At 39.5% G+C, this 25,624-nt stretch overlaps 1 long non-coding RNA gene across 2 annotated transcripts in view; it reads right to left on the bottom strand.

The window, feature by feature from the left end:
* Positions 1 to 1,704: 1,704 nt before the first annotated feature.
* Positions 1,705 to 25,624, bottom strand: part of LOC140681752 (uncharacterized) — a 46,574-nt gene continuing 22,654 nt past the window's right edge. The window contains exon 2 of one of the 2 annotated variants that reach the window (XR_012052886.1): positions 1,705 to 22,844. This is a non-coding gene — a long non-coding RNA (uncharacterized lncRNA). The remainder of the gene's footprint in view (positions 22,845 to 25,624) is intronic. The other variant, XR_012052887.1, reaches the window with a different exon arrangement.

Raw genomic sequence — 25,624 nt, 5'->3', positions numbered from 1 at the left:
TGACCTTGAAAATAGTATTTGGATGGAAGTAAATGTCCACAGTTTTCATTTTACAAGTTTGTAACCGTAAGAGTTACAAGACAAGTCACTTTTGAGAAGTACTCATCTTTTACGCTCATTAGATTGCAATCCAGCGATGACTGAACGTGATATTTAAACAGTAGTGTTTTTGCCAATGAGTTGCATGATCAACACGAACTGCTAATGTTTTCTATTCTAAACCTTCTCAAAATGTCAAGTGTTCTTGTCAGCTGAGTGGAAGTGACATAAAAGTAATTTTGAAGTTGTTGTTGATGAGATACCCTTGGGAAACTCAGTATGTATACTGCAATGATAATCACAATATTCTCTAATCTCCCCTGCTGCAAAAGAATTAGGCTCCAAACTCACATTTCTATTGATGGTAATGTAGCACAGTCTGGGTCTTCCTTCCAAAAAAGACACTGAGAATTCTTATTTTTATTTATATATTTATATATATTTATATATATTTAACACAGGTCTTGTGTCCTGAATTTTCTCAAGTGGCAAGAAAATAAAAACCTAAATTAAAGAAAATAGTTTTGAAAACCTAGACCTGAAAACAACCTCTGTTACAACCCTTGTAATTCCAGCACTGTTAATTTTTAGGGTTTTTTTTACACAGCAGATCACTAGGACAGCAGAATAAAATCACAGTTTTCTGAGTCACACTGGCTATAGCAGATTCACAGATTTCTTCTGTGCCTTGGAATATCACAAAAAGGTAAGGAAACTGGTGCATTACCTAAGGTCCTTGCCAAGGATGGAAGACCTGGGCTCACTCCCAGCTACCCATGGTTGTCATGTATGAACCTGTAGAAGCCATACAGAACTATTTTAAATAACAAAACGAGGCAGAACTTTGATGTGCCTGTCCAGAGGTCATGCAGCCTCAGTCAGGTGCCTCCAGAGCTCTTTTGGCTCTTGCAGGGCACAGTTGCCCCTCCTTGATTTCACCCCATTGCAGCAGGAAGAACCACAGGCTTCTAGGTTTTTGGGCCAAACCAGTGCTGATGATGTTTGCTACAACATTTACAGCAAAAGCCATGAATTAATTTGCTTCTAAAGTTGCAATTAAGTCAAGATCATTGCTGACACTTTATTTCCAGTGCCATGGGTTTCATGTGTTGCAGTTCATATGTTCCTTGGAGTCCCCTTTTTGACTACCAAACAAAATTTTTTTACTCAAAGTATTTCCCAAAAATTTAGTTAGACAGGTGGAACTTTATGGACTACTAGCACAGGGACTGCAGACTTGTGATCAGTGTTTGGTACTTTATTCACACATCAGAGAGTCACAGAATGGGTCGGGTCAGAAGGGACCACAGTGAGAAATTGGACCTGATCCAATTTCTCCACTCAAGAAAGGCCATCCTAGAGCACATGGCACAGGACTGTGTCCAGAAGGTTCCTGAAGATATGAGATCTTTTCCTCAGAAGGTGCTGAAATGCCCTAAAGTCTCTGTTCATTTGTTGGAAAGTAGACTGGTCTTTTATGTTTTTGTTCCATGCACAAGTGCCTGATTACAATAATAAATAGTATTTTGGACAGGGAAACTCAGTTTTCAGTTAAAGCACACCACAGCAACTACAGTGGTGCAAAGCACAAGCGTTCACAAAGATGAGTTTTTGTAAATGGTGCGTTATGGATAAAGTGAAAATAATCATAATCTAAAAGCAGGGTAGAATGTGGTATGTATTTTTATTATTTGATTTTGTATCTGCATTTTTTCACTTGACCTGTAGCAAGCATTAGTTAGGATATCAGTTCCATTAAATAAACATTTCAGAATTTGAGTGCTTTCAAATTGCTAACTGCTCATTTGTGATCATTTAGTAACACTTAGTGATGATGTCTCTATAACATGTAATTCATGTCTAAACTGGCTTTCACACTGCTGAAATGTAAAAGTTCAAGCATGCTGGTAGAACAAGTTGGCCTCCTAAGAACATTTCAGGGTCATTTCACATGTTTGATCGCATCTGGTTTTGTAACTGTGACACTCCTGGATCTAAAAGCCTGTTCTTACCCAGGTAATATACAGCACTGCAGTCTCATTTGCATTTCATTCACAGCCTTAGCAAGTGGGTTGAAAAATGCACAGGGATATTCAGCAGATAGGTTAACCCACATCCAGAGATATCCCGAATGTGGGTTATATACAGGTAGCAGAGGTGGAGAGTACAGCTGCCATATCCAGGTCAATGAGATGCATCTGGGTTCTCAGCCCATCCTTGCCTCAGATGTCTTCCTCCGTAAACCCGGCAACCCGGCCAGCTGGAGATGCTGCTCAGCAGCTCAGCCTGCAAGGAGGGCACTTTCACTATTAGCCCAAACTGCTCACACAGTCCTGACAGCTGTAAAGCCCAGCATTTTGCAATATTGACTCACTGCCATGAAGTATTAAATTAATCTTTAGAACATAAGGTAGGAGCTTTCTTAGCTACTAACAAGGACCACAAACTCCTCAACGAAGTACAGAGACATAAATGCAGCAAAAAACATCCTACCAGTATGAATTTTTAACTGAAACATCAAAAGCCAGGGGACTGATTAGAAGCAAGAGGCTACTGGTTTTTGTATAAAGTAACAGTAACTTTAATGTTTACAATTTTCAGGTGATTTATTTAATCTTCACACACATCCATAATGAAGGAAGGCAAAACAATTCTGTCTGTGCTACATGGGGATGACAAGGCAGTAAGAATACAGAATCTGCTCAAGGCTAGCATGAGGAGTCTGGAATGCCTGGCTGCCAGCCCCATTCTCAAAATACAAAGTTCCTTTCTAGAGAGAGCAGCTGTTTGTTCTCTGACACTTATAGAGCATCTAAGATTATTTCCATTGACGTTAATAATCTGTGCAGTCCAGTGAGAACAAAATTGGGTCATAGATATTTAAACTGGCCCAGTTTCACTGAAGACTCCTGGTAAACTCATGGTTACACACAAGTCTGTAATTATCAGGTTCATTTTGGAAAGCTGAGTGGCACAGGCAGAAGGCTGGGGCAATAATACAAAAGCCGTGCGCTCAGCTTTGTTCTGCCACAAGCATGGCCAGTCGGTTAGCCAGGACAATTCCTGTAGCCTGAAATGAAGCTGAGGGTTGCATGCACTCTGTGTATCCTCCTATGCTGTCATTAGAGGTGTACCCCTTCTGCAAGGAACATCCAAGCATTTCCCCAGCCCGTGACCGATGCCGGCACCAGAGACATGAACGCACAATACCCTGGGCAAAAAGGCTTCCTCCAGGATCTATGAGCATCCATCTGCACTTCAGTTGTGTGATGGGCTTGTCCATCCCATGACAAAGATGGCACTGTCCAGGTTCCAGGGAAGGTGGCTAATAAGGGTGCACAGACAGGAGATTTTTCCATCAAAGCAGGATCCAGATTTGAAGCCTACCCCCAGGTAGGATGTCCTTGTTATGCTCTAGTATCCTAGTGAGAATTTGGGCAAAACATAAGCATTTAAACTCTTTTCCACAACAAAGCTGAGGATATATATATATTTTTTAATGCTATGTTCACCAAAATTTGGTAATTTTAAAGCAGCAGAATTGCATTGAAGCTGGTGGACAATACCTTGTGGCTGTGAGAAAGACCTCAGTGTTTCTGACTTCCATCAAATTCTGCACAAGCAGGACACAGAAGACAGGAGCCATGAGCCACTGACATTTGTATATCAGGAATAGTAGCATTTAAATTAACATGCTCATTTCCATTGAAAAATTTAATCTTTTTTTTTTTTTTTTTTTGAGCAATGGTAGGCAGAGTGAAAATGGATATCAATCTGACTGCTTATTACAAACTTTCTCCTGCTTTTTGTACCAAATTTGGCCCTTACTATACGTCCAGAGGGCACACTGAGACACACTATGGGCATTTCTCTGGGGAAATCCTGAGCTGTTGCATAGCATGCTGGACATCCTTACTGTCACTGAAGAAATGCAGGTACCATGAAATGATAATTAAGCCTACCTAAGAATCCCAAAGTGTGTCAAACAGCTAACACTGAGTCTTGTGTAATAACCTACAATTAGCATGTAATGCCCAAGGCATTTGCACATTGACAACATGGTTTAATCCAGTAATAAAGTAGGCTAAAATGATTATTTTACCTAATAGTATTTTTAACAGAAGTGAAAATACAGAAAAGAAGCTACAGAAGCATATTGATTTCAGTTGTTTGTCCCTGACAAGTCTGTATAGATTTTGTTATTTATGGTCCATTTTTTCTAAAAGGACCCAAGGCAAATGTAGAAATCCCCAGTTGTATGAAATGGATGGTTGTGCATCAAAATGAGGGATTTGCATGTTTAACTGCCTATATTTGTATCCTTCTATCCAGTTTGCTTATGCAAAGGCAAAGATTGTTATATTTATCAGTGCATAAATGAAAGGAGAAGAGATAAATGACCTGGTTTGCAGAGGTGCTGAGCACATGCAGTTTCCATTTATTTCAACTGGAGTGTGAAAAACAGGCCCTAAGTGACTGGCTCAAGCTCACACAATGCATGATTGTCAGTGCCAGGAAGAAAACCCAGAAATCCTTCCAGGCTAATCCTCCCAGTCTAAATCCTCCCCAGTCTAAACTCTAGACACAGTCTCTCCAAGAAATAAAAAAAAAAGAAAAAAAAAAATCTGTCCAATAGCCTGACCACACTTTTATTCCTATCTTAATTTGCTAAGAGAATAAAAAAAAATGGGACATGAAAAACTCCTGCATAATCTTTAATGACTAGCAAATAATGCCAAGTAGGGCAAGTAAATATGTGTGAAGCATTGCTCACACACCCATCAACTTGCATGTGTGTCACAGATGGTTTTAGTGATGAGCCAAAAAGAGAAGGAGAGAAAGGAAAAGGAAAACAAGTCCAGATAAAGAATAAGCTAGAAAGAAAGACAAAGATATTCTCTGTTATTTAAAAAAAAAAAAAAAAACAAACAGTTAAAAATGCTACAAAAACTAATGATTAAAAACAAAAATCACTATTCCCTTTCCTTGATAACGTGTGGGCTAATCTCTGCATAAATAGAAATAACAGCCCTTTGAAATGGCAATGATTTGCTTGGAAAACATTCATTAAAAACGTCCTGCAATTATTGACTCTATCATTATTTCTTGGCAGCAGCTGAGTCTCACTGCATCTTGTGTTGTTTCTCCAATGAAAAGCAGAGCATTGTTTGGGAAAAAACCTACAAAAACAGAAACAAAAAAAAAAAATCAGACAAAAAAAGAAAAAACCCCACAAGGACACTGTGTTTGAAATATGTGCTTGGTGACATGGAGCTGATTGCCCAAAGGAATCAGGATACATATATTTGTATTATTGTACACGTGAGTAGCTTGAATCATGTACTGCTCGCTCTCTTTGTTTGGATTATGCAGCTTGGCTGGGCAGCCATCCAAAAGATTCACATTAAATTCTAGCTATATTCAGCACAAAAGTCATCCAGCATCAGAGGATCAAAGTTACATCAACCAACAAGCACTAAGGAATTGATAAGCCACTAAAATTAGGTCATCTCCTAGCAGCTGCTTTTGATGGATGAAGTAGAATTTAGCCTCAGGTTTTCTATTTAAAGATCTGTTACAGCATCTTTTCCTGCAGCTACAATGAGAACACAACAAAGTATAATGCTTCTGATTAAATGTTAAATCATTACTCTTTACTCTTCTGATTGTTTCTGCCATGGCACAGATTTACAGCACATACTATTTGCAGCTTTCCTAGCCCTTTTTAAACTGACATTAAAACAATCAGGATTTTTAATTCCTCAGTTGAAAAACCTAATAAATTCTTTTTTAAGAATGTAGATAAAAATCTTTCAAAGCTGTTTACTTGCCACACTTAAAGAGACAGACTGTCATTTACTGGAACTGAAAATAGATATCTAAGCAATTATCCCATCACTGTGCCCTCTGGAAGAATCACCACTTCACCAGGAACGGTATGAATACAAAAGTGTATATCTGTGCATAAGTACATGGGGAGGCTAAGGAAATTCTTATGTTTTTAAGAATTTTATTTGTGTATGGATTTTGGGAAATGATTTCATGAATCTAATTAGCACATACTTTTAAAAGTACTAGCTAGTGCACTAGGTTATCTTTGGTCATTAGCGACCGGCATTTTAATTGCTAGGGTACAACATATGCCCTACCAAGACATGCTTGTGGTATCAGGGTAATACAAATAGTGCCATCATTATCATCATTAGCATCAAAACCATGAAAAAGCTTTAGAAGAGAGTTCAAAAGGAAATAAACAAGAAAAACTGAATTAGTTTCAAATGCATAGAACCTGCCCTTGACCCGTTGAGAAGGTTAGCTGGCTGCAGTCTGTGTAAAACACTGTTGTGTCATCATTTTACAAATGAAGCTAATGCAGGACTTCATTGTCAGGGTTTTCAATATCACATCTCTCATGTCTGTTAAAGTCACTAGAATGTTATTTAAATAACCTTCAGAAACAGGAAGGGAAAAGAAACTGCATACGTCCAATGTGAAAAATGAAGCAAATAGTCATCTGCCTTTTCAAGTAAAAAAATTACAGGGGAGAAAGAATGAAAAATATAGTACATGACAATGCCACATAAGACACATAACTTTCTATGAATGTCAGACACATGCATGCTGCTCTAAAGCAGTCATCCTCTGTGTTCCCTTCTGCCAGCCTTGTAAGTGGGCTGTAGCTGGGGAAGAGTTGTAAGAGGTTGAAGCATGCTGTCGTTTCCATTCCAAATTTGGTGTGCCTGGTCTTTATTGCTTGCGAAAGCAACATTATGCACTGTAATTCAAAGTCTAGATCTAGCTTTTTCCAGCTACATACCTCTTCTTCAACAGAAAGCCTAAAATGGGGCAGGGGGGAAGAAGGGGGGGAATGTGTAATAATATGACTGGAGTAGACGACACATCTGAAACTTTTTCTTTTCAAGAAAGAATCTTTACAGGAAGAATGTAAATGAGTTTAATTTATCAGTTCTGCTTAGTGCTGTATTCTGCTTGGATCGCAAGCTAATCAGCTTTGTCTTTTGCTTGAGGCCCCAGAGAAAAAGCCAGCCAGGGAGCCAGCTTGTAGGTGCCTATCTGGCTCATGGAGTAGGACATCTGGTGAGATGGAGATGCTTTGATGCCACAGATATTTCTGACAACCTCAGCTGAAGGCTGTCTGTCATCTGCTGTCTTACTGCACTATGACCATGCTATGCATTAAGCATATAACACCATGTAAATCTTGGGATTTCAGTTTTGACTGGCCTAAGTAGAAACAGGACAAAAATGCCTCTTCTGTGCTCTAGCTGGCCTCCTTGGCATATTTTAGGATTATCATCCTTTCTGTTCATTAGTTTACTAACAGTTACCTCATCACCTCCTAAGAACTGTGTGCTTAAGGCAAAACTGGCTGAAGGTGCCAGAAAGCAACAAGAGTTTGCTTACTTTGTGATATTGCATCTCTGCATTGATCTAAAGAAATAAACACAACGTTTTCTATTGTTAAGCAATATACCCAACCCTTTCTCACTGGATAAACCCAGGTATTTTCAGTAAGTCCACAAAGTTTGTTTTACTGAGGAGAGAAAAAAAAAATATTTTCAGGAGAAACTGTATTATCCTCATAACTTTTTCTGGCAGTGGATCTCATTTAAAGTTAAACCAATTACTGAATATTTCCTTCTTTCAAATTATTATTATTCTTGACAGTGACAAGCACACATAAATGACAGTGGGAGTTTGGTTTCATAGTATACTGAGTCTGATGCTAATCTCAATGCAATGTTAACATTACTTAATCCATGGCCATATACTAAAACTTGATTGTTCCAAAATGGATCTGAGGCACTTCTGAAAAATCCAATGGGCCAATTTATCATTTGACAGTTTGAAAAATTACTTTTTTTTATTATTGTTTAAAAAAGTCTTTCTTTTGCCAGTTTCCTTTCCTAGGGTCACTTGCTTCAACAAATCATGTGATGATCAGAATTTGGGGATAATCTAAGAAGGAAGAATAGCTGCCCTTCTCCTTTGTTCCATTACCAGCTTTATCCACTGTCAGTATTCTTGAAAAGATAAATGGAGATAGAAATAAAACACCAGAAAAAAATATAAAAAAATAAGTCAGTGCAGTAGTTTCTCATATTTAGGGCATTTGTCTGGTATACTGCAGTTCCTGTTTTTTGATAAAATGCTGTGTTTTTAAATATTAGATTTGTCATTGTGATTGTGAGAAACTGTATTAAAATTAATGTGGCAAACTGAAAATAGATCAAATCACATTATTATGAGCTATAGTTCTATTCAACAGGTATGAAAGCTGTAATCGTGGTAGCTATTCTTGCTTTACCACACATGGTTGCTATGCATTATGTTCCAAAACACAAATGCACAAACCTCCTGGGAAAAGTCAGTAAGAAGAGTAAAATTGTGGTTACACATCTTATTAGATGAAAATATCTGCTTCTTTTCGGTCTCTTTGCCTCTGCCCGTGTCAGAAGAGTTGTGCCATCCTATCTGTATCTTCTTGGAAGGGCAATATGTCCTATTTCCACTTAAAGGTTGAGGGTTTGGCAAGGAACGTTCTGATCTTCTAAGAGTGAACAAACATTGTGCAAGATCTCATTACAGAGTTCCCAAGCTGCCAGCCTAAAATGCTTTACCAGGCAATCACTGTTTCCTGGGTATGCTTATGTACCACAAGGAGCTTGATATTTATGCAGCTTGCAGTATGCAAGCATATGCATATAAAAATCAGCTACAAGAGGGGAAAAAGTGTTTATGGAAGAAGAGGTTGGTATATACACTGACACATTTTGATGGGTTTCTAATATAAACAAGCCAAAGCAAAGATTAAGCTGACAGTATGAGGTTCAGTTTGTGGTCGTGTGTGCTGAGGAACCAGCTGTGCCAGCTGTCATTCAGAAAGTGTTCACGTTGTTTTCCTTACCCATGAACTGCACTGGAGAAGAAAACTGTGAAAAGAATAATTAGACTCACAAAATCAAGCCCTTGAACCTGTGTAAATTAAGCAACAGGATTAAGGTTTTTCTCTGCCTCTTAATTGAGCCCCCCACCATGCTCTCCAAGCTCAGTTCCCGTGGCCAGGTTCAGTTACACACTTCATACCTATAGACAAGTAACTAATATAAAACACAGTCAGATATTCTGCTGGAACCTTGCCTTCTTTCAGTGAATGGGCAGTTACTCAATACTTATGTTTGTCCTACTCATTCAGCAGGAGATCTCAGGTGTCATTTGCTGCATGCTTTTCAAACCCTATAAGCAAAAGAGAAATTTTCTTTTTCTCAGGCTTTTATCTGGCTTCTACATCATAATATGTTCAAACTGTTTCCTGTTTTGGTTTTTGTTTTCCCTTTAAATAAACCTGAATACATTTACTAAAAGTGTGATGTCATTAGTAGCATTTTTAGATGCACAAAAAGATGAGTTTTCAGTGAGAAAAAAGTTAAATTTGTCTATACTGTAAGCTAATTTGTGTGGCCAGTTAGAGTTGCCAGCTCCAATTCTCAGTACTCAAGAGCACTCTATATTTGCCAAATATGATTCTCACTGCCATCAGTTTCTGCTCTGAGGGTTTAGTATTCCTGCATATCAGAGCAACACTTCTAAACATGGATATTCCTAAATCAAGAACCTACTGTTCTTCCCCAGCCATCTAGGTCCTTCTCTTCACCTGCTATTTCTGGCCTTTTCACTGATGCATTGCACCAAAGCTGCCATCTTCCCCTCCTACCAGGTCAGTAAGATTTGGATTGCAGCAAGCGTAGCATCTTTACTCTTGTGTCTAGTATTTAGTTCCAGATAACTGCTGACAGCAGCAATTTCAAGGGAAATTTGCAAGGAAAAGTCTCCTCCCATGTGTGTCTGTGCATGCATGTGTGTGTGTAGCAGAGGTGTCTGAAGTAGAAAATTATTATTTTCCCTTGTCTTTATCTAGCATCTTGTCTAAAAATCTTTTATCACATCTCTTTCTCTATCTTGCACCTTGTTGATGGAGGTGTAGAACCCAGTTTGGGGTGCTCTACCCCTTTAACCTTTCCACCACTGCTACCACAGAGGTTTGGGCTGGGGTTGCTTATCTCAGGCCAAGACCCAAAACTGTGAGTAGTTTAAAAGGTATAGTGAGAATAACAAGAAAAAAGAAGAATGTTCACTAAATAAAAAGGAAAAGAATTATCACACTCAGGAATTTATTTAAATCCAGAGCAGACTTCTAAGTGCAGTGATGGAAGACCCACATCTCCGAGCTGTGAAATCAAGTGGACAAAGCCCATTTTATGTGTGTTTGTAGTGGATGATTTGAACACATTGGACCAGATCTTTCCTGGTTAAGATCCCTAGAATTACAGCTTATTCTTGTTTTGCTGCCAGTAGCCCATGTAAGCTTTGCCTAGCTGAAGTGGTCAAGAAAGGTACATTCACAGCTACATCAAGGCCTTTCCAACTTACTTGAAACAGCAGTAATGAGTATACAAAATATTTTACTTCCATTTTCCTTGCCATATATAGCAATTAATCTGTCATTCATCAAATGTACACAAATTTCTTTTCATATGTAAATAGACCATTTGCTTCACAGCTCTAGCCAAACAGTTGTGCAGTTCTTTGTTAAGAAGATAATATATTTAATGACGGAGTGCCTTGTTTCCATTGTATGGAACAGGTGTTGTTTAATGGCACAGGCATTGTAACATTATATTCATTTATTAATATGAGTGCAACGAACACATTGTAGAGACATGAATGTACTGGTCTCATGGTTAGGGTTAGTGGTTTCTTATGATGTGGTAAGTGTAGGATAGTGGCTTAGATTCAGACTGCAGAGAAGCAGGAGTTCATTATAACAAATCCAAGTGATGTGGCTGGTTTTGGCCCTTGTTCACTTTTGAAAAGCAGAGAATACATGAAAGACTTCATTGAAAATGTGCAAGTTATTCAGTGTGGTTAATTCTACATTGGCTTCGCTCCCACCTTCTTTCAAGACTGTGTATGTGAACATGCTTTCAGAAACAGCAAAACCAATTTGCAATGCATTTATGTTGCTTTTGGATACATGCATAATCCCTAGTATCCTATTTCATGAAGTAACCTGTCTTCAAACATGAGGGGAGAAGTCTATAGGTGATCCACTAAAGCCATGAAACAATACTTGCTTGGATAGTGCAGCTACAGAGTCAGTCCTTTGTTCTTTTTCACACACGCTGCCACATTTTAAGTTTCTGCTCTGAGTGTTTCTTACCTTGAATTGCTGCTCAGCCAACTGGCAAGGTAGCTACAGCTGCACAGGCAAATCAGGTGAATGAGTGAAGTAGCTAAAGTATCTGATTTTTCTTATTATGTGAAATTACTCATGTAGTATCTGTTGGAGGGCTAGAATTGACTAATGCAGGTAAATGCCAGCAGTGTCCATTTGCTTTATGGAACTCAAATGCCCGCTTCATTTTGTTTGGACACATCTAATCTTTTTTCTCTAGTGCCTTGTGGTAACTTTGATGCCCTATATGACCATTATGAAGTGCATTAAAGGTATCTTTTTTTTTTTTAACCTACCTTTTTGGAAACATTGCCTTTAAAAATCAGGGTATGTAATGAAGGGATTCTGTTATAGTAAAGTTAATAAATGTGACTAAACCCTCACCTCTCTACCTTCTAATATATGGCATACCTTAGTTTGTGTTCCATCTGGCAATTTATAATCTTAATCATGTTATTTAGTATTTATTTTCCATCTATAATGCTAATGGGTCCTTTTAGAGCACTCTGTATACATCAGCCACAACCACTTTCCCAGTAAAGCAAATGACAGTATCCCATTAATGATTTTCATTGCAATTTTCTGAACTGAACTCCATCAGTTCCCCAAGTTTTACTTCTAGTCAAGGATCAAGAAGAGAACAAGGTAGTTGTGAAATAAAGTGCTAAAGTTATCCAAATATTTTCTTAACTCTTCTCTTGAATCTTCTTCACATTTTTAAAAGCAACTGAAAATATGACCGCATGAAGCTGCCCAACTTTTCTTCTTGCTTAAAGTGAAAAGCCCTATTTTTTTCTCACTAACACAATTTTTGCAATATTCCCTCTCCACTTGCAGCTGAATTTTCTTTGCATTTACAACTCAGTAAACAAGAGGAAAAACAGATTCATCATCTGCTTTCCAATTTTCTCCCATGAGGCTTGGGAACAAGGCATGGATTGTTCAATTCCAGCAAGAGAAGAAATCACCTCTGTTCATGGTCAGTCACAAAGTGGGGAGAGTGAAAATCTCCCACACATGATGATCCCTAAGCCCTGATAGTTCAGCCCAGATAACTGTTTGAAATTGCCATGGGAATGTAGGACAGGCAAAACATTTGGGACCTTTATTTGAGCCACTTCACAGATTTAGTGCTGTATGTTAAGTCAGTTGAAAACACTGTGCCTTTGCTCTCAAACCAGGCTCTGCCCCACATCCCACATCTCATCATATTTCATCCTCTTAACTCGGGCAACAGCATCAATCTTCTTGTCCCTCTCATTTCCCTCTCTCTCCTCTGAAGACCTGATTTCTTCTGTGAAAACAGGATTTACTGAGCCCCCTCCCAAACCTACTGAAAGTTACAGGGAGCAGGGAGTCATCATTCAAGGACACATTGGTTCATTTTGCACTGTACTAGTGACACGTGCTACAGATACTCATACACGATAGGGGTTCCTGTCTTGGCCATGGCCAATGTGGACATTGTAGAAGCCACCCTGAAATGGAGCCTCTTCTCAAAGCAATCTGTCTGCCTAGCAAGTAGGACTAACAATGGATTTGTTTTGAGTGGAGGCATGGGCAATTCGCCTACTGTTACAAAACATGACAGAAAACTGGGAGCAAATGCATCTTTTGGCTTCCAGACACAATACTGTATCTGACAAGCCATGTCAGACTGTTCTACTTAAATAGTTTGTAACCAAATTATTAACCAGAATGAATTCTATAACAAGATGGGAAAAGTAGCCAGCAGCCAGCTGTGGCAGACCACGCAGCCTTCCTAGAAGCCTGGCTGCTGCTCATCCCTCTGAGAACACAGACCACAGGACAGCATTGATCACACAGGTTGCATTATTAGCTCTTCTTTTTATTAATACCTCAGTTTTGTCACCTGCCACCAGAGACCTCAGGACAGCTTTCTTAAGTATGCCTGTCATGTAAATCAGATTTTAAAAAACCATGCTCTCCAGGGTGAAACTGACAGCACAGCCAGATTTACCAACCAAATCACTCTGCGACCTGGGCTTCAAAAGGAGAGGCAGCAGGGAGAGTTAAATCCATACACGGCCCTGAGTGGACATTGCTCAGACATCTTTGCTACCCAGACTTCAAGGCTACAATATGACAGCTTTATAACTGAACTGGAACCAGGGTGGACAAAGTAGTTCTCCTATCTCTCCCATGGTAAAAATAGGGTAAAACTTTCAACAGCGTCCTCTGTACTGGCTGTCCTGTGAAATGCAAACATAACACCTCACATGCCAGCTAGAGACACATGAGGTACAACACTCAATTTTTCACAGACTATGCTTCTACCCACATCAGGAGATCACACTGTTATCTGCAGCAAGCACTTTTCTTAACTGATGGAAAAATAATTTGATGTTGGCCAAGAGAAACACTATTTCTCTACACAGGAAAATGGAAATAATATCTTCTTAAATGGACAGAAAGAAATCTCTGATTGATAGAAAAAGCAAACAAATTCTGTCACAGCTCTGCATCTGTCAGTGATACTGGTCAACTTACCCTGAATTGTCAACAATGTAGCTAAGAGAAAATTCTGACCAGTACCTATGTTGCATTTAATCTTTCTATAAAAAGAATTACTAGCATGCAAAGTGACAGCAAATCACAGCAGCATGAAAATAGCAAAGCAGGTAGGTAGAGAAGACAGGTGATATAAGGTTTTCCAGAAATAATTGTCCCTGAACAATAGAAGTTTCTGTGCAAAAACTTTCTAGTGGGAAGATCAGTATCTTTCAACTATTATTTTGAGAGCACTACTCTTCCTTAATAGAAAAAAACTATTAATATTTCCCTGGAGCACTTAAGCGACAATAAAGGCCTTACAGTATTTTAAGAAGAAATTCTCTGTCTCCAAATCTGTGGTTTCCACCCTAAAAAGAATAATATTATTACAAATAATCAGTACAAACTTTATTTTAGGAAATTTCTAATGCTTTTTCTTCAAAGGTTTATGAAGACTTAAGAAGACTTAAGCATCTGTGTAGTGAATCTAGAGCCTATACAGCTGAGGGAGATGCAGTAATCAGTGAAAGTGTAATTCCCTCTTTCTAAACATTTGACTGTGCCTGAAGCGATATATGGGTACAACGCAGCTGTTGCATGGTCTCAGGCAGAATGCAAGGGAGAGTCAAGTCATATGGGTGCTAATATGATGTCACTAAACATAGCTATCATTAAATTATTTTTAAAGTTTTTACACGGAAACATGATACTACTAGCCAACAGTTACTGGACAGACCAGCTGGGGGGACCTGCTAGCACCATAATTCAGGACATAGACATCCAAGACATTGCATACAAATCTTAAAATAAGCAAAAAGCAGGGTGGAATTCCAGAATTATTTTTAAAAACAATTTCATAACAACATTCTCCATCATGCCAGCTACTCAGTGCTTCAGGACACTCCCTGGTAACTGCTGTGGTCTTGCTATCATGATCTCATCTTGAATTGTCATTACATAATGAGCTAAAAAAAAAGTATCTTGTTATTAGTACATCAACTCCCTTTACATTCTAAACAGAAAATGCACTCACAATTTATAGATATTAGTCAATGTGTTCTCTTTCATCAACTCCCTAAAATTCAGCTTGCTAGTGACCTAATGCGATTTAAATTTTCTTCTTTGCCTGTTGACAGCTGCTGGGTGGCATCGAGACTACAATGGATCAGAATGGAGCAAATGGCACAGCAAGAGTTTCTACAGCAGCACTGCACGAGGCACATTTAGCAAGGAAACTCAGAGAAGAGGCTGTGCTGTGCCAGCATGTGGTATGAGTGTTAGTAGGTAACAGGACTCCAGAGCAGAAGGGTTTCCTTGCAACATCTACCATTACCTGGAGCTACTGTGATGTTGTATTGTGAGAACACTACTTAAGAAATACAGCCTTTTTTTTAGTGATAGTAATCATGTTTACTCATTCTCACACTACAGCCTTCTAGTTAATGCTCTAATATATTCCTCAAATTATGCAACACTCCCATAAGATTTTTCAGATTACAAATGGATTTTTTTTCTAGGCACTATATTGCCATGTAGGCACAAATTATCAACTGACCTGCATTAATTCAGAACTTCTTAAAAGTCATTATGCAACATAGCAACAGAGGTACAGGAGCAGAGGTTAGTCATTACCAAGCCCCTAATTGAAGTGACAGCACTAAAAGCACATTAGGGAAGAATTTCAAAAGGTTACACCTACAGTGTCTAAGTAAAGAACGTAAATGAAGTGTTAATTGAAAGTCAGAGAAGTAACAAGTAATGAAAATAAGATAGTAAGAGTTACAGAGGAGAGACTCTGCTGACTGAAGAGAAATTATTTATAAGGCCAACTGCTGTAATTTGGATAAAAAACCCTCCAGGAGGGTTTTCAAATCAGACAATTTGATATTACCTCATCAAATCAGACAATTTGATATTACCTCATCTATGTTGAAATTACCACCATGAGAGATAATTCCTAAAGATGCTAAATCCATACACTGGGAACTCACCAGGCAAGGCTGACCGTGCCTGACATTTAGGATAAAATGCCATGAGGTTGCACGGTCCTTTTCATTTGCCCTCTGTACTCCTCCATTACTGCCTGCTGGTGATCTGTTCAGAAGGAAACCTGAGCTGCCCTCAACAGTAATGAAGTGCCATTGTGTTTTAACAGCATGCTTAACTTACATGTTTCAGTATTATTTTTGGCAGCCATGTGATAGAACCCAAAAACTGTGTGTGTGCATGCGCAAGTACATTAAATTCAATTCACATGAGCAGCAGGTATAATTCTGTCCCAGATATGAATGTAGTATCAAGGCTTAAGTTTTTCTAAAAGTGTTTTATCCTATCTGATGCTTATTTGGGCAAAGAGAAATCTGCTTGTCCTGCTGGGAGACACAGCAGCACTTTGCAGTAGTACATCTGCCTTCCCTCCCACCCCAGCCTTTAGCATTTTCCCAGTACTGCTGCACTCCCATATACAAATTAACCACAGTAATGAAAGCAAATCTAGTCCTTGCCTCATGCCTCCTCTACCCCAGGACCCAGATTAGTCTACAATGGATTACTGGGCTTCAACATAGAGCTTCAGTGCTGCAGCAGGACAGAAGCATGGCTCTGTAGGTAAGGGTAATGCCATTTCTAATGCAAATAAAGGTTGTTTGCAAACCCATCTGCATTAATGCTGAGAAACCCAAGCTGTCAATAAGCTTTCACGCAGGCAGGGCAGCATCTGAAGAAAAAAACATGGTCTCCCATGGTCACTCCTCTGCATAGTCTCAGAGTGTCCTTCACATGAAGCATAGATCAGGAAAAAACAGCAGTATGAAAAAGCATTAACTATCAGCTGCCACATCTAAGGCAGGTGAACGGAGCAGGATACTATGGACAACCCCAAGTTAACTTCAAACAAAGCCAGCTCAGGTGTCAGGCTGCTTTGGGCCACACCACCTGGACCTCTCTGCAGGCTTCTTTGCAATCCTTCTTCAGCAGCATGGCCTCATTTCTGGCAAAAACAAAACAACCAGTGACATTTGGAAAATGTTTTGCTTGTCATGACAACACAAACAACAGCCTTTGTGGATGGCAAGAGATTGCTGGGCTTGAACAGGCAAGGCTCTCTTGCAATAGCAACAGATGAAGATTTAAAGAACCCAAAGAGCAACATAAAAAGCAGGAATGGGGAGCAGTGATAGCTCCAGGGCCTTTGCAAAGGAGAATATTTGACATGGCTAGACATATGGTGGGTGAAGATGTGTGTAAGCTGCTGGCCACATTGGCCTGGACCAGGGCAGTGATTGTCCTCTTATACTCAGCACTGATGAGGCCACACCTTGAATCCTGTGTTCAGTTTTAGACCACTCACTACAAGAAGGACATCGAGATGCTGAAGATTGTCCAGAAGGGCAGTAGAGTTGTGAAGGGTCTGGAACAGAAGTCCTGTGAGCGGAGAGAGAGCTCTGTTGTTTAGCCTGGAGAAAAGGAGGCTCACGGGAGAATTTATGCTGTCTACACCTGCCTAAAAGGAGGTTGTGACAAGGTGAGGGTCAGCCTCTTTCACACATTTTAAGTGGCAGGCTGAAAGGAAACAGCATCAACTTGCACCTCAGTTTGGGGAGAGATTGCATATGGGATAAAGTGTACTCAGCAAAGGGCTGAATACATTCAAAGCCCCAAAATTGGAACAGGCTGTCTAGGAAGTGGTTAAATCACCACCATCCCTGAAGGTATTAAAAAGATGTGTAGATGTGGTGCTTAGGGGTACAATCTACTAGTGGGCTTATCAGTGTTAGGGCTGTGTTTGGGCTTGATATTCTTAAGGGTCTTTTCCAGCCCAAATGATTAAACAATTCTAAGCTACCTAAACATCCATATGCTGTACCTGGTTGTTGCTGAGTCATTTGGTGCGATCATGCAAGTCTAAACTCTGTGAAGAAAGTGTTTCAGATTCTTCCCTCTGAAAGCAGAATAATGTTTACTTAGCAGAGTAAACCTCAGAAACACCAAAAGACTGTCCTGCACTTTGAAGCTCACAGATACCTTTTTTTTTTTTCCACAAGTCATTACCTTTTTTTCCTGCTACTGTTTTCCATATGAAAATGAAATGATTCCATGAACACTGAAATGAAACCTGGTTACTAATGGAGCTCAAACCTTTGTCCCTTCAGATTTCTTTCCCCAGTCACCTGTGCACAAACCTGCCTTATCAGTCCTCACTGTGTTCCCTTATGAACAAAACTGTGTGTACTGTTCCATGGAGGCCCATGCTGACTGCTGACAATTTCTTAATCTGCCTTCCCTTCTGCAGAGGCACTGCCACTCTTCTAGAGGGAAAGTAGTTTCTACGAATTTAGTCAAAATATAATTATTGCACACACTCATCAAATTCAGCTGAAGACTGACCAAATTCAGAAGCTGCTTGTGAGGGCAAATAGCAGACAGACAGACAGATCATAAAGAAAGATTGTGTAAGCACAATTTTCTTATGAAACCAAGCTACAGTAGAATTCAGAGATTCAACGTGGTGTTCCACAAGAACTGTAATTCTTTCACCTTACACAATTTATTATACACTAACATTTTTCATTTCACAGAGCAACACAAAATATTACACAGGAAAAAGAAGAGCTGATCCTTCATAGCTGTTCTAGGGGTCATGAACCTCATTATGGGTTTTGCAAGCAAATATAAAATATTAACTACTGCATTGAAGAATTTCACTTAGAGTTAAAACCTACAGAAAGGTGAATAACTGGGATTTGGATTTATCATAAAATCACTATAAGGCTAAGCTACATATTTTAACTAACTAAAATACCAGTGAATCACAGACACTTACAAGAATACTAGTCACCCTTCTAAATTGCAGCAGATACATAGTCTTCCTCACAGACAGTCATGTCAATATACCTTAATGTGGTTCACACAGCTGAGCTCCATTCTGCGGCTGTTTTGCAGCGGTGTACGTGCTTTACATTTTAGTATTATGCATACTTCACTCTACAGTGTGTGAGCTTTCTGTTTAAGTTCCTCATTCCATTTGTGGCTGCCATCAAAGTATTTACCCTTGTTTAAAACTCACAGAACTGAAGAGTTACCTCAACAATATTGAAGCCTATGCCTTCCTGATGACCTGCATCCAGCCATTTTAAATCAACAAACAATGTCTTTTCCCTGACCCTTTTGAGCTTTTGTTCAAAAGTTTGAAGGCTGCTTACTGACAAGTGATTTGTTTCCATTAGAACATGCCTCATTCCAGCCATCCGTGACCATTTTGTACTTAGGGGTTTATAACCAGCACGTCTCAACATTCCTAAAATCCCAGAGAGGATCTGAAAATAGAATAAGAAATGAGCATTTAAATTAAAAGCAACAGCACTTGCATGAAGCTGCCAGGTTTTTATGGTAGATAGTGTCTTTTTGCCCACCCCCCACTCTCTCTACTCCCCCTTTTTCTCAGGGTAGTAAGCTATGTTTTCCATAATATTTTGCAATGCCACCTAGGGTTACATTCCCTCTATTTATAGGGGCCTGTCTTAAAGTGAAACAGGTGTCAGATTGAATGAGGCTGTTGTCAGCATACAAGTCCTCGTAGGGAGGGGATGGGAGGTTTACTACTTTCTGTACTTGGGGAATTTACATTCTGATCGCTAATCTCTCTGCAGGGCTCAGCAGGAGGAGGGGGAAAGGCAGAAGAGCAGTGGAAGGAAAGGTTAGCTTTCTGCTGGAACTATGCATTGCTGCCTCTCTCCCAGATCCATGCAACCAGACCTTTGCTTTTTTCATGTGCTGAAACTGATCTGAGGGTTTGTAAAAGGGGCCAGACAGACAGCCCGTCCTGAGGAATGAAATCCTTCCAACAGACATGAAACAGACAGAACTCAGCTGAGAACAGGGCCACGGAATACCCCCTGTCCCACCTGTATCCCACCCACCCCTTTCTGTTGATTACACCAGGCAACAGTTCTAGGGAATAAAGATCAGCTGCCACACCTCTCCATCTCATGCCACCTTTGCCATTATTATTTCCTGAACAGCAATCCATTAACATCACAATCGGGAATGCTGCAAGGACACAGAACACTGTGCTAATAGTGTGTAGCAGTAAATTCCAGCATAGAATCCCTGGGACACTGCTCAGAGTCAGACCAAGGCAGTGAGTATGTGAATACATGAAGGGGGTGGCATGGGAAGATAAGGTAACACTTAAAAAGTAGCTTAGAGAAAACAAGTCACAGCTTGTTGCCCACCTTCATTTTGCAGGATGACCATGCTTATTGCCAAGACCACTAAGACATCTGACACAGACGAGCAACAGTTCATTAATTGTTGTTATTATTAATCAATACCTATATCAAAACCAAGACTCTGGAACATGCCAGACATGCTACAGTGGCAAGGAAAAGAATTGCTACTACTTCTTCATCATGTTGTGTGGAAAGGCAACAACAGAGACTATTTGATAAGATGACACTGGTGGCAATGATTTAGAGGCATCTTGGACTTACCTGGCATCACCAGCATACCAGTCTGGCCATATGATGTCTTTTTTAAAGTATTCACAGGTATTCATCAGTAATTGGAAGCTAACAGCTTCGATAACACCTGAAACTGAGAGGATCTTTAAATATTCCTCTCACAGATTTTTCTTGAATGTGGGTTAGGCCACCATATTGATTTCCATTGCAAGAAAGTCATCTGTAGTTCTTGGAAAGATGTAAGTAACATAAAACTGCCATATTTATCCAAGGAACAAGGCATTAAGGCAAATGGATTTACATGTGCAAAAAACCCAGTTCACCATGTGTTTGTGGATTTATTGTGATTCATCAGTCATTCATGTTAATTTGCTATACAAATAACAATGTACATTTTAAATTTAGTATTTGTACTTGGAGTTATCACTACTGTATAACTCATCATGGTATTTGTGGTATCTGTTCTGTACTTATTTATGAGCACGTGGGGTTTAAATATAATGAAAATCACAAAATTATGAAAAAATAATCACAAAAATATGAAAATCCCATTGCACAGAAATGAGACTCTTGCAAAACTATTTAGTTTTGTTTATTAAGCAAGGAAACTAACTCTGAAAATAAAAAAGGAAAAATAGCACATAACTTCATGGAAAATGGGATTGGGAGAAAACACACAAATACTTAAGTACAAAAGGTTACATTTTCAGAAGAGCTCACTAGCTTCCATTCCTGAAAATGAACACCAGACTCATTGGATGCTGAATGCTGTCAAAAATCTAACCACTTCACTGAAGAGCCTAACTGGGAGCTGAACTGTATTTGTAATCTGATCCCATTTGGGAGATGCGGCGTACCAAATTATTTGGAAAGAACTAGATCTTATCACTACCATTCCTGAATTAATAGAACACAGTTGATAGAGCACTTTGTGCAACATAAGTAATTTTAATAACAAATTTGCATACGGCAAAAACTAACAAGCAAAAAAAAAAAAATCTCTGAAGAATCTAAGCGGTTTTAGCAGGCTGTTCTTACATTTGATAGGGAACTTCAAAACAGGCAGCTGGATAAATCCCTATGTGCTCAGAGACCCTGGGCACAACTTCACTGGACTTTGCCCTTCCCAAACCTCCAGGGCTTCTGTCTTTTCTTATGCACAAGAGCAGAGGGAGAGTGCTGGGGACTATTAAAACTGCCATGGCTCTCTTGCCATGCACTGTCTTCCAAAGGGTAGTGCAACCATTTCTTCCATTCCACCATCTCTAAAGCTCTTGTGCCCAACCCCTCCCTCACGGTGGGGTTCAGGTGTCCAGCACGTTCATATGCATATCTGTTTATGTATATATACAGATGAAAATACAAAAGCTGAGACCTTGCAGACAGGTTATCTAGAGGGGATTACAAAGCCATTACTTCCACTCCCTGAAAAATGTTTGGGTCCTGAATTCAGCTATAACAATGGAAATGCTTTCCAGGCAAGGTCTGCTACCAGTCTCCTGCATCCCTTCAGCTTTTGTCAGACCTAGTACCTCTAAGGAAATGCTCATATCTTGAATTACAGGAAACAGAGATGACAATCATTGTAATCTTTCTTGTCCTTCTTAGGTTCTTATCCCTAATATTCTTCTCAATTGATCACTTCAAAATTATCACTTTCTCTATCAATCTCAGTAAATCTGCTACCTGCTAGCTGTAGCTCTTTGTTTTGCTCTACTCTCCTACAGATTCAGTTCATCTTGCTTTTTTTTTTTTTCTCAGATCACAGTTCTTTCAATTATTGCTGCAAAACATCGTTCCCATCTACAGCATGACACAATTCTGCGTTATATTTTCATTGTGTAACAGGCCTGCATTCTTGAGGGTCACCAAATCTGCATTTGAAAATTCCTTGATGGCTAGAGCAGAAGCTTGTATGCCACTCCTTGTAATGTAAAGGTAAAAAATAGTAAAAGCATCACTGTGCAGCAGGAACATCACATTCACCTTTCAAATGGTTTGCGACCCTTATGGAGTTAATTTACATTAACATAAATATTCAATTAGTAGAAATGTTTATAACATACTTCCCTCTCAAGAGGCATTCTGCAACAAGATTCTTCAACCACTTATGTTTAACTAATGTGTATTACATTTGAATAATACAAAAAGACAACTGAGTTAAGTGATTGAATGCCTGGAGAAAACCAATGTTAATTTCCACTAAAAGCAAAGCATATTCCCTTCATTTTGCTGCTTAATTACTGCAGTATTTGGCCCACAAATAAAAAAAATTGTTCAAGAAGTGTCCAATAATGGCTTGCTGAAACTTATTTTTGCCCTTCCACATACCTCTAAAAAGGATTTTCCATATGCATTATTTCAAGCCTATTCCTGTGACCCAGAGCAAGGCTGGTAAGGTTGAATACTTGGTTTCCAATGTGTTGTTGATGTAATCTGATAACCTTGCAGGAACTTGGCATGGGGCGGCTTCTGCATCACAGGCTACACTAGTGCCAAAATTCCACCCCAAGTGGAAATATGGAAAACAATCCTCTTCTCCTCAATTCTGATAGGATATTCTCCATGGTTCTCTGGAATTTTTCCAAAGAAGCTTTATAAGCAAAATTTAGGAATGAAGTTGCTTATAATGAAGTTATCCCCATGCTATTCTGCTACTGCGACTTGTTGGCCATGCACTTTTAAAAACAGTAGCAATGACTTCTCAAGGTAGTTGGTTAAGATGAATTACATACTGTTTCATATAAATTTAAACTCACTGATATTTAAAATAGATTGGGTTTGTTTTCCAGCCATATTAAAAGGCAATATTAAAAAAAAAACACATTAAGATGAAGTGAAGGCAAAGGCAAGTCAGTAAGTAAAGAATGTATTAAAAAGCTTAACCGCCCTTCTAGTTTATCTAGGGAAAACATATCACTTGCAAAGTTCAGGCAAGCTCAGAAGAAACTCATGGCCATGAGCAAGATCACTCCTTTGACTTTGGTAAGATGAAGGCAATTTATTTTATCTGGAATAAAGCAGTGTACTGACATCTTACATCATTGCTCAGTGAAGTTGTAACCCAGATTTCTACTTCAGGCATCTGGAAATTTATCATAAGAGTCACTTAAAGTATAATTATTCCTACTTTATCATGGTTATAGAAAGTTAACTTGTTTTTTATGAACTTCTGTGAAATTTCTAAAACCCAGTTGCTAAAATTTAGCTCTAGAGACTGGTTTTCAAGCAGTCAGATGAGCATGCAAAAGAAAAACTGAGAAAGATTAATTTGAGCCTTGTAAAGCTTTAATTCTTTCCTTTAATGCTCTGGCTGTTAATTATTGCTTTCTATAAGTAGTAAAATATTTGATTCTTCACTAAAGTACGTGAAAAAATCTGCAAAATGGTATTAGCAGGAAGCAAATGTTTAATTTCAACTCAAGCTTCAATGACTATTAAAAAAGAGGGTATTTTTCCCTGAATAGAGCATATGATCTTGTGTTCTCAGCCCACCCCAATTCTCTAGTCTCTTATCTTTGTGTCTAGAGTGCACAGAAGTGCACTCTACGAAGAATTTACAGGACCACCCTTTAATGTAAGTGGACATTCACCTTTTGGCAGGACTTTTAAAATTTCTGATACTGTATGTGGTGCATTGAGATGACTGGTTTAGATTACTGACTTCTATAAACAATGCATATTGAGAAATGGCTGAATGGCAGATCTCAGAGGGTTGCAATCCGTGGCACAAGGTCTAGCTGAAGGCCTGCTGCTAGTGGTGTCCTCCAAGGTTCCATACTGGGCCCAGTACTGTTCAGTCATCAATGACTTGGATGAAAGGGCAGAGATCTCAGCAAGTTCCCTGGTGACCCAGAGCTGGGAGCAGTGGCTGATACCCCAGAGGGATGTGCAGCACTTCAGAAGGACCTCAACAGGCTGAATGGATGGGAAGAGAGGAAACTTCTGAAATTCCATGAAGATAAATGCAGGGCCCTGCACCTGGGGAGGAACAACCCCAGGCACCAACACCAGCTGAGGCTGAGCTACTGGAAAGAATTCTGAGGAGAAGGACCTGGGGTTCCTGGTGGACAACAAACTGTCCGTGAGCCAGCAGTGTGTCCTGGGGCCAAGAAGGCCCATGGGGTCCTGGAGTGCATTAGGAAGAGCATTGCCTGCAGGTTGAGGGAGGTGATCCTGACCCTCTAAGTGGCATGGTGAGGCACATCTGGAGTGCTGTGTCCAGTTCTGGGCTCCTCAGGACAAGAGAGACATGGAGCTCCTGGAGCAGATCCAGTGTATGGTTATGAAGAGATGATCGAGGGACTGGAGCATCTCTCTTATGAGGAAAGACTGAGGGAGCTGGGCCTGTTCAGCCTTGAGAAGAGACAACTGAGATGGGACCAGATCAGTGTCTGTCAGTATCTGAAGGAAAGGTGTCAGAGGATGGATTCAGGTTCTTTCTCAGTGGTGCCTAGCAACAGGACAAGGGGCAGAAACTGATGCATGTGAAGCTTCACCTGAACTTGGGGAAGAACTTCTTTACTGTGCAGGTGACCAATCACTGGTATAGTTTGCCCAGAGAGGGTGTAGAGTCTTCCTCACTGAAGATATCAAGAACTATCTGGACACAATCCTGTGCCAGGTGCTCTAGGATGGCCCTGCCTGAGCAGGGGGGTTGGACCAGATGAGCCACAGTGGTCCCTTCCAACCTGACCCATCCTGTGACTCTGTAACTGACTTAATGCTGCATGGATATAAAAAAGTGCACAAGGATAACACCCATTAGGGACAAATGACTGATGAGAAACAAAGGAATAAATGTTAAAAAAAATAGATGTAATTTATTTTAAGAGTCTCCCATTTCTGACATCTAACATTTGAGGTCAGTTTAATACAAAGGCACAGGCAGTTTGGTTATTTGTCTGTTCATACAAGGGGTTATTTGAAGCAATCAAGCAGTGCTGAGAATAACTACTGTGCCCATGTAGAGATTGTCCACAACCATGTGCAAAAGGGTTTACTTTCAATTACAGCTTTTGTGTGTGTGAGTAGGAATTTTTTTCTAGTTTGTAGAGGGTTCCACAAGTTCAGAGATCCTTCTTATTTCCAGATATTATGCCAATTATTATCTGCTGATTGAAGCAGATGCCTTATTTTCAAGAGCTGTGGAAGGAAACAGTTGTATCTACATGACTTCTACCCAGTGTTTTTGTTTTTGGGCATGTTAATTGGATTAAAGACCAAACCAGTTTTGCTGCTCTTCTGAACATCAATCAAACAAGGAATCTAAGTGTATGGCTGATTTTACAGATGTAAGGATATTGATGAAATCTGCTCATATTTTTGAAACTAGACAGGTACTACCGTTTCT

Source organism: Taeniopygia guttata, chromosome Z, assembly GCF_048771995.1.
Source record: "Taeniopygia guttata chromosome Z, bTaeGut7.mat, whole genome shotgun sequence".
NCBI lineage: Eukaryota > Metazoa > Chordata > Aves > Passeriformes > Estrildidae > Taeniopygia > Taeniopygia guttata.
This window is presented reverse-complemented; position numbering and strand designations above follow the sequence as displayed.